Here is a 15766-nt window from a genome sequence, read left to right as displayed (position 1 = left end):
AGGTTTCACTGTGATAAGTATTCTCTTAAATCCATAAACCCCTGTACAGTGCTTTGTGGACGATGATGGTGTTTATGATATTTCTGACTGCAGAGGGACGCCTAGATGATGCTATCTTTCTGTGTGATCGCTGTTGGGTGCAATTATTTATCAACAAGCAATAAGATAAGTCAAAGAAGTACTTTATTTAACACAATTTGGGAAGTGTTTTCTTGCAGCAACATAAAAAAGGCATGGCATTGCACCAGTTTGTGCTGTTGATGTGGAGGATGTCGATGCAGAGGACGTTGTTGGGAACTGTTCCTCCTCGCTAGTCCCAATGTAATCATCTAGAACAGAAACATGACTTGTAAATTCCACAAACTACTGCAGCACAATACTATAAATAGCAACAACAACTATAGAAAAGACAAACTGAACGTAAACAATGGCACATATGGTGTTAGCAAACAATAGCTCTAGCTAATGCTATCTGCCTTAGCTAGCTAGCTAGCCTTCGGGGCTCCATAAAAGCATGGGTTATCGAACATAAATGTAAGGATAAAATAGACTTATTTGTTAGAAGTGAGCTTTAGAACAGATAGGGACACAAAGCTTTCAAGCAAATAACAGAGCGTTAGTAAAAACTTACCATGCAGACTCCAGTAACGCCGTTGGAGAGTCCAGTGTCTGTGTAGAGACCTCCTGAAAGACTTTGATATTGCGAGTTGTCCCGTCGAGCACCCGCTGGACCTTATCATCTGCAATATAATGGAGGAACGTCGTCACTTCCTCGACCGACCATGGTGTGCTTTTCTTTGCCATTGTTGTAGCTCCTCTGTTAACAAAAATGCTGTTTGTAAAAATGGATTATCTCGCGCGCCGATTGTGACGATTCTCTCCGACCAATCAGCAGCCGAGAGTGTTGACGTCACACACTCAGCCCGGTTGTCTCTGGCCCTAGACCCACGATTTTATGAGGCCAGAAAAACTGTGAATTAGGACCCGCCGGCCGGTACTAGGCCAAGTGGAAACGCAACCAAAAACGGGCCGCTGACGTCACAGCCCTCTTAAACCGTACTCCGCGCTGTAGTGGAAACGCGCCATTAGTTACCGTCCGGTTAAACATGTTCCTGGGGATTTGGCTCATTTTAGACAGGTTAGACACAGCCAATAGTAAAACATAAACTTTAATATAACTAGCACAAGGTAGCTACTCCCCAGAAATTGACTGACTGGTCTGTGTGTGCTGCACAGAGGTCACAGTTGTGTTTTGTTCCTGTTCTGTTGTTAAAGAGTTATTTTTCTTCGTTCATAGTATAAAAGTAAATCAATTCATATCAGTATGTATAAGAAGTTGTAAGTAGAAAACATTTAGGAAAAAAGATGACTTCTTATTTACTCCTTAAAATAGCACAATGTTATTAAACCAAAATGTTACCCTAAAAGAAATAATACAAAGCAAACTGAATACGTATTTATTTTTGTTTCTCTTCTTACAGGTGGGGCTGAAAGACTCGACCCCCGTTGAGCTGGAGCATCATGGCTGCAGGTGTGACGTGTGTTACTCTCCTGCTCCAGTCACATGACTCCCAGTGGGTCCCCAGTACTTAGCTGTACAGAGCAGCAGTGGTACAAACCAAGAACTATGGCAAGTCTGAGAATAATGTCATTAAATACTAAAACTACACACTCATCATGTCTCATACACACATCATCTCATCATTTCTATATCTTGCTTAAACCCAGTGTGTAAAACCAGGCCCGGTAGAGCACATGGCTGGGATGTCCGCAATCCAAAGCAGAAAACAATGTCAGAGAAAGTAAAGTGAGAGATTAGTAGTTATGTGAAAGTATGTTATGCACACAGAATAGTTGATGTGTTGATGTCTCTGAGAGCTGAGAGCTGCTGGATGCCCTCAAAGTGCCAGGGATCTACAAGGACTTCACTGCTGCTTCTGCACCATGGGTATCCCTGTGAGGTGCCACTAGTGGACTCTGCTCTCTGTAAAGTTCAAACTGGCAGTCCCCTTGTCATATGAACATCACCATGACAGCTAGAAGTCACACCGCTGCCCACCACCATGCTCCACCACGGCCAGATCTACCACTGGCTGGCTACAGACTACAACCATCTGCATGCGTTTTTTGTTGTTGTGAACATCAACAGCTGCCAATAGAACTGAATACTTGCACAGGCATGGCTGACTTAAACACTAAAAAACTATTACTTAAAGAGGTAAAATCTGAACATGTAGGAGGGCGGTGGTAAGAAGGTAAGAAGTTTTGACTATTGAAACTATTGTGCACCTACTTTTGGAAAAGCTGGCCCCAGCTTCAGAGACAGACCTTCAGTCAGCAGATGAAGCAACCACAGTTCAGCCATGGAGAACTCTTATTTGGTGGGCTTTTGCCCTGCTGAAACAAAACACAAGTGGTCTCGTTTCTGTCAATTTTAGTGTGAACCAATAAACAAAATAGCGAGACATACAATCCCTGTACCCATGGGCGTAGGAAGCATCCTGAATGTGGGGGGGACATTTTTAACGGGGGTGTGGGGGCGAAAAAAAAATATAGATTTCCTGTATTCTGGTGCATTTTAACAGGTGGTTTGATACTTTTATGTGGCTATACTAGCATGAGGAAAATGATGGGTACATTTTGTAATTTCAGTAGTAAAGAAAGGAAACATATTTGATTATTAATTCAGAGCTGTCTTTGAATTAATAAAAAGCAGTTTCAATGCCCATTTTTTGTACATTTATATACAACAATAAATATTTGTGAGTGCATTGAGAGATATTGTTGTGGAGAGTCATTTATATATAAATCGCAAAATACATTTGTGAATCCTTCTGTGAGCATTTATTAATATTGAGACTGATCTGACTCCATACAGATGTTAAGTTCACCTAGGAATGGTATCATTGACTTAAATGTTCAAATAAATGTTGCTCTTCTGTCTATATTGGTCATATGATGCCCCTTGACTGAAATGTTTCCTGTTCAAGATCCCCACTGATTTCCTTAAAATCCTGGGATGAGAGTCCACATCACAATTTACTCTCAACTGTCATTTCCCTTTCATCACTCACCTCAGCAATGGACCTCTCTCCACTGTCCCTGTATTCTGCCTCTGACTCACTCTCAAGTGCCTAGATGTCAAGAGAGGTGGTGAAGTGATAATAAATACTGATAAATACTAGTAACCTGGCATTTCGATGCCTTTTCTCATCTAAACTATTCAGTATTTGTATCTCTCTATCATGACATAAAGACGAAACTCCTCTCCAGAAGTGAGACACCGCCATCACTGTTAACTGATTAACTGCTACCAGCTGATGACTTACTTTCCTCTTCTTTGAAAAAAATGTTCTTATGTCCATGTTGTCTGGGGGAGAAAACATATCAAACCAAGAGATCGTCAGCTTTGATTTTCGCTGTATTAACCATTTCCTGAACATTTGGTGTGTGTGCCTTACCTCCGCTACCGGCATCGCTTCATACAACAGATCTGAGCTGTCCAACTATGACATCACTCCTTGAACATGCGCGCGCTATGTGAGAATCTGCCTTGGTACAAAGTAGCAGTGAAAACATGGAACGGAGTTTCATTGATTTGGGCATTCTCTCAATAAGCAAGTGGAATGGATTTCATTTGATAGTGAAGCACTGACACAGCGCTCGACAAAGTGCAGCGAGTGGATAGACCGATTCACGGACTTTCCGCATAGTAAAAGTGGGGGGGTCTAAACTAATCATTTGAAAAAGTGGGGGGGACTTGTCCCACCCTCATATAATGGCTGCGACGCCCATGCCTGTACCCCTTGTGATTGACAAGCCATCAATGAAGCTCTTATGGTCATTTACTCACGAGCACTTCTAGAGGAACCACTGGTATAACCTGATTATGTGTGGACCCCAAAGCAGAGACGGGCACCGGTAAGGGAATTAAAGCCTATAATGAAAAAAGCAAACAAAAGCTGGCAGTGGAGGAAGGAAGCTGGCTGATTAGCAGGAAGTGTCTCAGGAGAGCAGAAGGAATAGTCACTAGGCCAAAAAAAACACAAGGCATCGCACAGGAAAATTGAACCACCGGAGACAAAAGGCTTAAAGCTACAGGCAGGCACACTAGATCCTCCAACAAGACGGAGTTATCTGGCAGAGTAGTGGAGTGAGGACCGGGCGTTGATGGAGCAGGTTGATGAGGTCATTGGAAACAGGTGTGCCTCTCGTCTGCAGCCGTGAGAATGCTAATCACAAAGAGGGAACAAAAAACGCCCAAAAACATCAGAGGAAAGCTCAAGATGCAGGAAATGCACTTTCTGTAGTGGCCAAACAATGGTTTTGCAACTTGTGGTAATCACGTGATGCCAATGGGCCGAAAAATACTTTCTCCAATTGTCTTACATTGGGAAACGGACATATGTAAATAAACGTTTTGGAGGAAAATCGACTTCACAGTTTGAACCTTTGAAAAGCCCTTAAACATGCTCATTTGACTGAGTCAGGACTGGACATGACACATGCAAATTGAATGCAGGGCTTCACCCTTAAATGGTTTATGTCAGAGATGGAGTCCTGGACTCGGACTCGAGTCGGACTCGAGTGCCGATTTTCGGGACTCGTGACTCGACTCGCGCACTGATTGACGCGGACTCGAACTCGGACTCATGAATTCTCGCGCACGATGACTCTGACTCAGACTTTTTTTTGGACTCGGATTCGAGCAAGTTCTGTCTGGAGTCAGATCTACTCTGTCCTGGCAGGTGCACCATGCGAAGTTACCTTCGTTACAGTAGAAAATAGCAATCAATTGTTATTCCAAAACATTTATATGTACTTGCCCATTTAAGAGTTAAGGAGAACAAAAGCATGCATTCTCTTTGGACCCAGATCCCTAGATATTTTTGGAGTCTAGAGTCCAGACATTTTGGCTTCATGCACCACTGAGCAACTTTCATATGAATGACTGGGGATCTGCCTTCAACACTGTATCCAGATCTCTTTGTACAGCCATGTAGCTGTTTAGCTTGCTCAGTTCAGTTGATATCTCAGCAACACAATACGAAGACATCTTTAACATAACATCACAACACTTTATGTACTTCTTCACCATCTGTAGATTACTTTAGTTCATATTTTGAACTTATTAAACTGAAATCTAAGGATTCTAGCTGTAAAGTCAGCGTGTAAGTCATCACATTCTCACCAAATTTTTGGATAATGGTGATCTGAACACACTTCACCAGTTGGATTAAGAACCAGAGCTGTGAGCATGGATGTTCTCAGAATCCAAATACATAATTCGTTCTACCTGAAGTTGCTCGGTATTATCCGGGGGGGGAGGGGGAGGTCGTGATTGACATGTCGGAGCTAGTTAATTTTCACATTTATTACAAATCATTGTGGATTGCCACAAGATGAAAATGTCCAATTTGTTTGCAATATGGGACTTTGATCTCACTAACTAGATGTTTCATTTAACACACATTATTGAAAGTGAGCTACATTCTGTATACGCCCCCAGCCCCCCCACCAGCTCACAGCATGCAGTGGGCCGACGGCTGATCCGACACAGCTGGACTTTGCAATCAAAGTGAAGCCTAGAACTTGAGGGGTGTAGCTGTATGTGTCTTCCCTATAAGAAAACAGTCAAAAATGGTTGCATTTGTTACACATTTTTGACTAACTACACTTTGGAATCGCCCCAATCAAATCAGGCTGATTAAAGTCATTCGATGAAATTATATTTAGCAAAGGTGGTGATATTGTTTGTTACATGGAAAGTTGTGTTTTTTTTGTTGCAAAAAGCCTGCAGTCTATACATCCAAATATAGCTTAGAACCCGCAGTCTTTATCTGAATTTTAACATTTCTTCCATCTTAAGGAGCTAGTGGAAACATTAAAGACTTTTTTCAATTAGTATTTCAGTCTATAGTCATCCATTTAAGAGGTTACATGCTGTCTATCAGCCAAGATTTTTCCTGGAAAAGTGTCCTCAATGTCCTTAGTTAAAGGTGGTGGTGTTGGGACACTGTTCATAGGACTTAATTGAGTTAAAAAATTTAAAAAACGAATCTGTCCGAGTTCCAGTCATCTTTCTGAATACAGATGCAGATACTTTGTCGGTTGAACAGACACAGATAATGATGTGGTTGTTCACTGTCAGTCCTGGTTGTCTTGTGCTTCTGTTTGCGACTTTGTCTCTAAATGTGCTTTGCAAATAGAAGTAAGACAACAGGAACATAATCCCTCAGCGTGTCCTTGTGTTTACTGGCATTTGCATTTCTCTCTACGGGGTTTGGAGCTTCAGAATGTTGCCAGGAAAAAGCATCACACACTGAAGTGAGCTGCCAGGAGCCGTCAGCACAGCGACCCGAGGCCTGTGGATGTCATTTAGCATGCGGTACGCGCGCAGAGAATTTCCCTCTGTTTGCTGAGACGAGAGTGAAGGATGATTCAGACGAGTGTGTGACCTTTGCACAGCCTCCTAGACTAAAGCCTCTGGTTTCTGAACCACCAGCAAAACTGCTTGTTAGGTGTAACAAGACATTTCAACACTCTAATCTGAGCATATCTCTCTGTGTGAAGCTGTCAAAAAACATCTGTCTCTTCCTGTTCATGTCTTACAACGAGTTCATGCTTGCAGTCAATGGGTTCAGAGCAAGACCAAAGGAAGTGAGCCAAATGTTTGTAGTGGCCAAACGGGGGTACTACAATTACGTGACAGTCACATGACATAATTTGGGCCCAAAAAGATGTGTTCACATTGACGTACATTCGGAAAGAGTGATTTTTTTTTAAGGGTATCTAAATCCAGAGTTATTTTTCATCTCCAATTAATTTGACTCAACCTGATTTAGCAGCAGTTCTCAGAGTCCTGTCGCGGTCCTCCGCGACAGGACACTGAGACTGGGTTATTCACTCCAGTTTTGCAGCATCCCTCCTCCGTTCACAGGCATAAGAGAGGCAAAGCTATCATCCCGAGGGGAGATAGGTTTCCTCTCTGCAGAGGTTCAGGCCCTGGTGCAAAAACAGGCAGTGTCTGCTGTGCGCACTCAAGACAGAGAGGAGGGGCACTATTCCCTGTACTTCCCTGTGGTTCCCAAGAAGACAGGCGAATTCAGGCCCATTCTGGATCTTCGCAGCCTGAATCTCCACATTGCACGCAGAAAATTCCAGATGTTAACTATAAAACAGTTACTGGGACTGGTGCAGCCAGGCGATTGGTTCACAACCATCGACCTGAAGGACGCTTACTTTCATGTCGAGATTGCTCCGAAACACAGAAAGTATTTGCGTTTTGCCTTCCAGGGTATAGCCTTCGAGTACAACAGACTACCGTTCGGCTACTCCCTATCCCCACGCACGTTCAGCAAATGTGTGGCCACAGCGCTCCAGCCGCTGCGCGACCATGGCATGAGGGTGTTCTTTTATCTGGACGACCTCATAGTCATGGCCAGGTCCAGGGAACGGGCAATGTTTTACACAGCCCAATTGATCCTACACCTAGCCAAGTTGGGCTTTGCGATCAATTGGAAGAAGAGCACCCCCATACCTCACCAACAGCCGTTGTATTTGGGAGTGGTGCTCGATGCAGGCAGAGAGCAGACAGGCATCCTTACTTCGGGCAGTTTGCAGACTGCGACAGGGGGCAACAGTGACAGCTTTGACTATCATGCAGACTCTGGGTCTCATGGCGGCTGCTCACGTTGTGGTCCCGCTCGGGTTACTGCATGTGCGCCGCCTGCAGAGGTGGTTCTCCAGCCTGCGTTTAGATCCCAAGAGGCACAAACGGCGTCTGGTGACCATCCCCCCCTCAGTAGAGGGCAACCTCCGGTTCTGGGGGTCCCCGGATCACCTCCGGAGGGGGTCTCCACTGGGACGGGTGACCTCCTACATCACAGTGTTCATGGACGCATCCGGAACAGGATGGGGAGGGACCTGCCTGGGGAGAGCTATAGGTGGGTGCTGGTCTCTAACAGAAACACGGCACAGCAACCTCCTAGATCTACGGGCAGTAGTGTTAGTCCTCCAGCATTTCAAACTCTTAATTCGGGGGGGACATGTTGTTACGTGCTCTTTGTTGTTTTCTCTGTCTCTCTGCTGCGCAGGTACACCTGGTCCACCCCTGGCTCCGCCTCCCCCAGGTGTCCTAATTCCATTCAGCTGGGGACTTAAAAAGAGAAGCTGGAGGAGAAAAGGTCTCTCCCCCGATCCCGATACCGGAGGACACTGTTCGGGAGCAATCTAGCTGGTGTTTCGGATCTGTGGCTTCTGTGTGTTATAATGATAAACTTGTGTGTTCTGGAGGATCTGATAGCATAGTTTTTTCGCGGCTTTGTTTCACCCGTAGTGACTTGTTAGACCTTTGGGTAGGGGAGGGACGTCTGGGTCCTACGGCCCGTGGTGTGGCTGGCCCAAGGCCCCCTTCTGTTTTGTTTATACCAGTCCTCCAGACCTCGTTCTTTTGCCGGTTGGCCTATGTGTATTACGGCTGTAACCCACAAATAAATGGTCGCCGTTAAGTGCTGAATGTTTGGTGTGTTTTCTTTTATGTTGCGGGTCTCCCCACGAGCCACTACCACTGAGTAGAGGGCGGGTCGTAACACATGTAATGGTCAGGAGCGACAACAGCACCACAGTGGCATATATCAACAGGCAGGGCGGAGTCCGCTCCACCGCTTTGTTGACCACAGCGGAGAAACTGTGGTTATGGGCTTCAGAGGTGGTGTTATCTCTGAGAGCCCTCCACATTCCGGGTCTGGAGAACAGGGGGGCCGACCTCATGTCGAGGGGCGGCCCCCTGCCAGGCGAGTGGGCGCTTCACCCGGAGGTGGTGAAGCGGATCTGGGCCCAGTTCGGGACAGCAGAGGTGGATCTGTTCACCAGCCGGCGCAACAGCCACTGTGCCCTGTGGTTCTCCATGGCTCTGAGCGACGACCCGCCCTTGGGGGTGGACGCGTTTGCACACGAGCCATGGCCAAGAAAGCTGCTCTACGCCTTTCCACCGCTGCGTCTCATTCTCCCTCTCCTGGGGAGAGTGAGGCGGGAACATCTGTCAATCATCCTAGTAGCGCCGGATCGCGTCGGGGCTCCGTGGTACTCAGAGATGACACAGATGAAGGTGGGCCAGCCCTGGGCGCTTCAGAGGTTCCCAGTTCCCAGTTCTGGGGGGCGATGTCTCAAGAGGCAGGTTCAATCGTTACCCACTCTGGGCCAACCTCTCCAGGCTTGGCTCCTGAGAGGGACAGGCTAAGACAGGGTGGAATGTCTGATAGAATAGAATATAATTGGGAGGGATGAAACCCTCTTTAATGGTCACACATGCAGAGCACACAGCACACACACTGAAATTTGGCCTCTGCTTTTAACCCATCCTAGTACCAGGAGTCTAGTACTAGGAGCAGTGGGCAGCTATTGTACAGCGCCCGGGGAGCAATGGGAGTGAGGGGGGAAGTCTGGTGCCTTGCTCAAGGGCACCACGGCAGGGCAGGAGGTGAACTGGGACCTTTCCAAGTAGCAGTCCACATTCCATATTTTAGGTCTGGTCGGGGACTTGAACCGGCGACCCTACAGCTCCCAGTCCAAGCCCCTACTGACTGAGTCACTGCCGGACAGTTTTATTTATTTTATAGTGTTATTCAGTCTATCCAGGCAGCTAGAGCGGGATCCACCACAGCCTGTTACAGGCCGAAGTGGCTGGGATTCCAGCGATGGTGTGAGGAGCAGAAAATAGAGCCCCTATCTTGTGAGTTGGGATCTATTTTGTCGTACTTACAGTTATTGGTGGACAGAGGGCTGTGGCTCATTCCATAGTGAAGGTGTATGCAGCAGCCATCTCGTCCTGCCATGAGGGATTTGACTGCAGGTCAGCCTTTAGTCAGCCACTAATGTTGCGGTTTTTACGGGGGGTCAGGAGTTCTGCGCCCAGTAGTGCACGCCTCCGCCCCGCAGTGGGACCTGCCGCTGGTGCGCGAGGCTCTGGTCTCAGAACCATTTGAGCCTCTGAAGCTCTCCTCCCTGAAAGCACTGTCGTGGAAGACAGCATTGCTACTTGCCTTAACGTCAGCCAAGAGAGTGTCCGAGTTAACCGCTCTATCGGTGCACCTGAGTTGCTTGTTGATCCGGGGTGACCGGAGCGGGCGACACTCAGACCGAACCCCTCCTTTGTGCCCAAGAGCCTAAGGAGTGCGTTCAGGTCGAGTGCTATTCAGTTGGGGGGGCTTTAATCTTCCACCCCATGGGGGGGGCTTTAATCTTCCACCCCATAGTGGGGCTAGGGAGGCTAAATTGCACCTCCTCTGCCCGGTGCATGCACTAGCATGTGGAGCGCACGGCTGCCCTTCGACGCACTGAACAGCTGTTTGTGTGCTTCGGAGGCGGGTTGACCGGGAAAGCCCTGTCCAAGAAACGCCTGGGCAGGCTGGCTCTGCGAGTGCATTGCACATGCCTACGGACAGGCGGGGAGAGCCTTCCCCACGGCGGTCCGTGCACACTCTACACAAGCTGTGGCTGTGTCAACAGCCTTATTTAACGGCGTGAGTGTGGAGGACATATGCACGGCGGCGTCTTGGTCAACGCAAGGCCCCTTCATAAAGTTTTATCTCTTGGACATGTCTGGCTCCTTTTCATCGTCTGTGCTTGCTGGGGCAACACAGGACTGGTGAGGAGGGAGGGGGGCTGTGGGTCAGTGGGCATCTGACCCCCTCCCCGGGCGTAATGCGCTTACGTTTCCCCGGGCCCCTGGTCCCGGGGGACGTGGCGCGCACTGGGCCCATAGGGGCTGGAGGACTCTTTCCCCCTGCTTTAGGGCAGGAGGGGGGAGCCCTCCACGTCATAGTCCATACACGCTCTTCACGAAGTGAGCGTGTCTGAGTGTGGGACATGGGGCACTTGCGCTCTCCCCGTGCTCCTTAGGGACTCGGGAGAGGTGGTGCACAGTGAGCCCATACAGGGCTAAGGACTCTCTCCGTCCGCCTATGGGCGGAGGGTGGGAGCCCTCAGCGCTGTTTTCCGAGCACACATTCGTGAGGTAAGCGCGTCAGAGTGTGCTCTGTCAGCCGCAGCCCCAACTTCTCCACGGTTACGACCGATGGAGAGGTGAGTGAGGCGCAGCGGCTGCTAACCAGAAAATCTAGAAGAAGAAGATGAACCTTTATTAATACCCCTAGGGGGAAATTCTGTTTTTCACTCTGGCTTGTATTTCTTTGGTTTTTTAATACACACACACACAGTATATCTACCTGCTACCACACTTCATTCTACAATGTTACACTTACATATTTAATTTTTAGAAATACTGTTGCTACTTACCACCGGAAATGTTAAATACTATGTGCATGCCTTTTATCTAATAGTGTTCTATGTTATTTCTATTTTTCATGTATCTATACTTTACTGTAACAATGTTGATTTCCCCTCTGTGGGATAAATACAGGAACTTTGATTCTGGTTCTGAAAATGTGTGAAAGTTCGAATTCAGGGTGAATAGATACATTTGTATAACACTGAGAGACTGTTGTATAGGTTCATGTTTATGAAAGTCGAAGTTTTAGAAGTATGACAACAGCCTCCACAAAGACAATGAAGGACTTTGGAATTAATTCCTCCAACAGTGACCACTTATCCCCAACGTAAACAAAGAAAACAAAGCAGATGGATCATCCAGTGACAGCTGATGGTTGAATGAGAGCTGTGCTTATTGTTGCGTCGCTCCCTGTAGAACAGCAGGCAGATAACAGAGACAAAACAACAAACACCGAGCGCCCAGCGTCGTGTTGTGATTGGATGATAATTCCCATTGGCTGTTCTCCATCTTGCTGATGTGACTCTCTGTGAGGCCGCCGTACATGAACACATTATGTTGCATTTCACATCACTGAATTGCATTATGTTAAATAAAAGTGCTGCACAGAGAGAATGTTCCCACACGTCTGCTCACGATGCTGCTTTCTAATGTGCAGCACTCTAAGATCAATAAATCATAAGCACATTACTTTCTAGACATTAGTGCAATTATCATAAAAAAGTGAGACCATTATGGAGACTGGCAGACTCCATTTAAAAAGAGTCTGCTTCGCACAGTGAGGGCCATAGAGTGGAGAAGTGTGGTAAGGTTTTTGTGTAGAGACAGAATTAAGCTGTCAGAGGATAAGGAGTTCAAATGTATGTAGGGACAGCATTCAAGATGGGTCCATATTTTTGTACTGACTGAAATATTTCAACAACTAATGGAAAGATTGCTATGATCTTTCGCTCAGAGATTCATGGTCACTATGAGGATGAATCTTTCTGACTTAGACAATTTGTGCATTAGCTGGTCAAAAATACACTGGTGAAAATCTAAACGGAGCCTACATTTCTACTTGATGAATTACCATAATATTTGATACCTGGATTCATGGTTTCAAGGCAGTGTCTCCAAATTCCTCTGATGATCCCTTGAATCTTCCTCTAACACCACCATTAGAAATGACATCACTACACCAAGGAACTTAGACGGCAACATTGACAACAAACTGACAGAGAACACTGGTAAAAACAGACACACACAAAACGCATCAACAATTGATAACAATTATTTTAACATTTGGAAAGAATCAGGGCAGGGAAACAATTACAAAAAGGCGAAAAAAGTAATAATTTATACTTATTTTACAACTTGAATTGCCTCTGTTGTCCATATAATCAGAATCAATATAGATGTTTGTTATTTTAAAGAAAATTCAGATTGAACATAGTAAAAAACTGAAAATTATAGTGTCCGTCCAAAAATTCTTTTTTACTTATAGTGAAAACTACCCTTGGATGATGGGGTTAGTAGACTAAAGCTTTAGGAATCCAAAGTACAACATATAATAATACCCTGTATCAAGATTGATGCAAAACAAGTGACATTTGACCTTTTTAAGAGAGATTTAGCAAAAATAAAACACTTCTGGGGTCATTTGGGTGGATTTGACCTATCTCTGGCCCCCCTTGGTCGATTTTGATGATTGACATCTCTTTTTAACCGTCAGAGCCAATGGAATCGAGGGAAAGTTCCACATACACACACAGGTTACCAAATAAGGAGTGAGAGTGACGCGTAGAAAAACCGGAAGCTGCACTAACCTCTGGTGGCTACCATTAGCAGCTAATTTGTATTCTCCGATTTTTGCTTAAAAATTGAATTATGGATTATCAATAATTTGTTCAAAGTGACAGACACATTGGATTGCGTTTTTTCTCGTTTGAATGCCATTGAACACGACTTAGGATCAGAATAACAGCTAAGGTGAGCATATCTCCGTGTTTTGCTACCTAAAGCTACGTTGTGTGTTGTCTGTATTTGCTTCCCCTGTCACGAGTTCTGATCGCTCAGTGTCCTTATATTTCTATAATCTGTGGAGTCTCAGGATGTTAGCTAAACCTGTTTGTGCAGATCCAATAAGTATATCGATCGGTATAGCTAGAGTTTTGTAATAACGGCATTAAGATTTTTTCGCTCAAGGCAGATTCAGAGGCTCAGCGTTAGTCTTGTGTTTTTTTTTTTTTTAATGGTTCATATCATCAGTTAGCTGAGTTTCTTCCCGTTACATGGATGTGAAACATTCATAGTTTATTAAATATTAAGAAGCCCTCAGACGCTGTTTCCTGCAGATGATGCGTTTTTCCGCGGGGGGAAGGGGTTCAACAGGTTAAAGTACCACCTGCAGAGGGATCTAGATTCAGGTGTTATTTTCCCCATAGAGACCACCTCGCTGCACATTATCCCTTGAATAAAAATAGATTATGGGTCCCTTATAACATGTTGTACACAGTGGAAATAAACATTCTGGTCACCTTAACATCAGGGATCTTATAAATTAAACTCCTTCTGAATCAAACCGTCACGGTAGCCTAACCTTACTGATCCCTCTTAAAATAGAAAAAAACACGTTAATTTACCACTTTATTATGAATGTGACTAATAAAGAGCAGTTTGATTATTAAGTATTATTCTGTTGATGGAGGTCATTACATTTGGTGAAAAGCACATAATGACTTGTTTAAAGCTCCCATGTCATGCTTTTCCGGTTATTACCCGTCCCCTTGTGTGTTATGAAGGTTTTTATCAAGCGGCAAACTCTGGGGAAGAGCCGGGACGCCAATACGGAAGTGCCACAAACTGCAGTTCATATATTGGCCGATAGGCGATGACTGCAGAAAGGAGCAATTTCCATAGACCCCCATGTTAAAATGCCCATTTTCACAGCAGAAAAAAAACGTTTCTAGCCCTGGCTGCAATACATTTTATTATGTATATAGTTAGATTCCACCTTCATGATTATGGATCTGTGAGTGAATTGTTTTCTAACATGACCCTTTTATTTATATTAGGTCTTAAAGTGTTTGCATAAATTAGGGCGTGGTCACATTGAGTGACAGCTCTGTCAAGTGACTGCTGCTGTTAGCTTCTTGTCTCTCTGCTAGCTGCTCCGTCCGTGAAGCTACAGGGACTCTGCCTGCTCAGTTCATCCAGGGAACACAACTTGACCCCGGCCGTGTTTGTTTGTTCTTCATGCTTATATATCGGACTATTGTGACTCGCTCTGCGGTTAAAACAGACGGTGCATGAATGCCGTTTTGCGGTAAGTGAAATTCGAGTACTTATGTGTTTATGATTTTAATCAGCTACGTAATGAATGTTAAGGCTTGGGTTAGCGTGTAAGCGAGTGGTAGCTACATCGGTGCTACCGATGCTAATCGTAGCCTCCAAGTTAACTTAAAACCATAGACCGTATATATAAAGGTTAAAACGAAATAGACAAGTGTTAAGCGTTAAGTGGGAACAAAAGGCTTCTGTTTGAGGTTGATAAAATAAGGTCATCCTTGTAACTTAGAGAGATATTTTATTATGTAGGTAGGAACTGTATGCATGCTAAGGTTAATTTAAATTGGCTATGCTCGAGTATGTAGACAAGCTAACGTCGAAGTAGTGTATGTGAAATCAACCTCACAATAAGATGTGTGTATATTACAATTATTAATGTCATATTTCAAGATGATTACTTAGATATTACAATATGGTTGGTTGAGCTGGAGTTCATTATTGAGCTTACACTGTAAGGAATGCGTGGAAGGGTAGGACCCAAATGCAGACTATCAGAAAAGGTAAACGGTCTCGAAACAAAAACGAGCTTTATTCTTAAAGCTTAACAATAGCATGGCATGAAACACCTAGGTTCTACAGAAAACTGACCGTGACCAACATGGTGGGAGACAGGAGAAACAAACAATGAACCGACAAGGCACACAGGGGAAGACAAGACTAAATACAGAGAGGGGTAATCACAAGACAAGACACAGCTGGGGTAAGGGAGGCAGAAACACAAGGGCAACAGGTGAACACAATCAGACAATCAGACACACCAGGGAAACTAACGACAGGAAGGCAAACACAGGAAGAAGGAACAGAGAAGACACAAGGAGGAAAACATTTCAAAAACAAACAGGAAACCAGAGACGAAAAAGACAAGACAAAAAACACAACACAGACAGATCGTGACAATAACCCCCCCCTCAAGGGACGGATCCCAGACGTCCCAAAAAAACATAGTCTAACACTTCCAAAAGGGTGGATGGAGGGGGTCCGGTGGACGGGCCCGAAGGGGTCCCGGGCGGACGGCCCGGGGGCAAGGCAGAGTCCAAAAAGGGGGCGACGGCCACAGCGGGCGAACTCAGGGGGCCGGGCATGAGAGCAAAGGCAGCGGCTCTCAGGGGACCGGGCTCGAGGGCGAAGGCAGCGGCTGGAAGAATC

This window comes from Trematomus bernacchii, unplaced genomic scaffold (genome assembly GCF_902827165.1).
Source record: "Trematomus bernacchii unplaced genomic scaffold, fTreBer1.1, whole genome shotgun sequence".
NCBI lineage: Eukaryota > Metazoa > Chordata > Actinopteri > Perciformes > Nototheniidae > Trematomus > Trematomus bernacchii.
The sequence above is the reverse complement of the archived record's forward strand: the minus strand, read 5'-3'. Positions refer to the sequence as shown.